This window comes from Echinops telfairi, unplaced genomic scaffold (assembly GCF_000313985.2).
Source record: "Echinops telfairi isolate 266 unplaced genomic scaffold, ASM31398v2 ScPeMD7_21;HRSCAF=78, whole genome shotgun sequence".
Classification (NCBI taxonomy): domain Eukaryota; kingdom Metazoa; phylum Chordata; class Mammalia; order Afrosoricida; family Tenrecidae; genus Echinops; species Echinops telfairi.
In genome coordinates this window covers 14,990,954-14,992,972 of record NW_022103918.1, presented here as the reverse complement: position 1 = coordinate 14,992,972, position 2,019 = coordinate 14,990,954, and the positions used below count along the sequence as shown (strand labels likewise).

The 2,019-nt window shown below is 44.3% G+C and overlaps 1 pseudogene; it reads left to right on the top strand.

Annotated features, from left to right (window-relative positions):
- Window positions 1-185: 185 nt before the first annotated feature.
- Window positions 186-1,283, top strand: LOC101641386 (annotated as a pseudogene).
- Window positions 1,284-2,019: the final 736 nt, after the last annotated feature.

Genomic DNA, 2,019 nt, shown 5'->3' with positions numbered 1-2,019 from the left:
CCATGGAGTGACTGGTAAGTTTGAGGCACCAACCTATTGGTCAGCAGGCAGGTGCTTAACCTGTACACTCCCAGGGCACCTAATACCAATGTTGTTTTAGGAAAATGGTCAGGATCAAAGACCAAAGTGGAAAAGTGTGCAATAGATTTTGAACTCGGGTTGGAAGAGGCGAGTCCGGTCTCAAAATGAAGGTAAAACCACCGCCCGGTCGCCCCCAGCCTGACTCCGGCCGCTGCTGCCACCCGGGGGAGGGTCATGATCCAAAGGAGCCTGAGCAATTGCAAAAACTGTTTATTGTGGCCTGAGCTTTGAGACCACAGACGATAGTTGAAGAGAACATTTTGAGAAATGGGGCACACTCACAGAGGGTGTGGTGATGAGAGACTCCCAAACAAAACGTTCCAGGGGCTTTGGTTTTGTGACTTCCTCCTGTGTTGAAGAGGGGGATGCAGCAATGTGTGCACGGCCACACAAGGTTGATGGGCGTGTAGCGGAACCAAAGAGAGCTGTTTCAAGAGAGGATTCTATTAAGTCTGGCGCCCATTTAACAGTGAAGAAAATTTTTGTTGGTGGTCTAAAAGAAGACACAGAAGAATATAACTTGAGAGACTACTTTGAAAAGTGTGGCAAGCGTGAAAGCACAGAAGTCATGGAGGACAGGCAGAGTGGGGAAAGAGAGGATTTGCCTTTGTAACTTTTGATGATTGAGATACAGTTGATAAAATTGTTGTTCAGAAAGACCACACTATCAATGGGCCTAACTGTGAAGTGAAAAGGGCCCTTTCGAAACAAGAGATGCCATCTGCTGGACCACAGAGAGGCCGTGGAGGTGGACCTGGCAACTTTACGGGTCGTGGAGGAAACTGGAGGTGGTGGAGGGAACTTTGGTGGAAGAGGAGGCTATGGTGGTGGAGGTGGCGGCAGCAGAGGTAGTTATGGAGGAGGTGATGGTGGTGATAATGGATTTGAAGGTGATGGTGGCAATTATGGCAGAGGTCCCGGTTATAGTAGATGGGCTATGGTGGTGGAGGACCAGGATATGGAAACTAAGGTGGTGGCTATGGTGGAGGTGGAGGATATGATGGTTACAATAAAGGAGGAAATTTTGGCGGTGGCAACTATGGTGGTGATGGGAACTATAATGGTTTTGGAAATTACAGTGGACAACAGCAATCAAATTATGGGCCCATCAAAGGAGGGGTAGTTTGGGTGGAAGAAACTCTGGCAGTCCTTATGGTGGTGGTTATGGATCTGGTAGTGGATATGGCAGCAGAGGGCTCTAAAATTTCAGAAGACAAGGGCTACAGTTCTTAGCAGGAGAGAGAGCGAGGACTTGTCAGGAAAGCTGCTGGTACTCTGAGACAGTCGTCCCAAATGCATCAGAGGACCTGTAAAATCTGCCACCGAAGGAGCGATGATCCATAGTCAGGAAAGTCACTGCAGCTTAAACAGGAAACCCTTCTTGTTCAGGACTGGCATAGCCACCATTTGCAAAAGTGCAGCTATTGATGAAAGCAATGTAGTGTCAATTAGATGTACATTCCTGAGGTCTTTTATCTGTGGTAGCTTTGTCTTTGTCTTTTTCTGTTCATTACATCAGGTATGTTGCCCTGTAAATTGTAGTAATGGTACCAGGAATAAAAAATTAAGGAATTTTTAATTTTTCAGTATTTGTGTAGTTTAGTTTTTCTACATTTTAGTACAGAAACTTTAACAAAATGCAGTTTTGAAGGCATTTCCTTGTGAGTTAACAAGTAAAGAAGATCATTTTTAATCACTATTTTGTATGAATTTTACTAAAGTTAACTGTAAAGAAACACCTGCTGACTTGCAGCTTAAGGGGAATCTATTCTCCCATTTCCAAACCATGATACGAATGGGTGCTGACACGTGGAGAGAATAGATATTTGTATGTTTGCAATGTGTGTTTTAGATAACAACTAGAATTGGGTATTTCAATGAGTATATTTGTGAATTTAATAGCATTAAGATTTACCTTTAACATTGGGCCTCCACTCA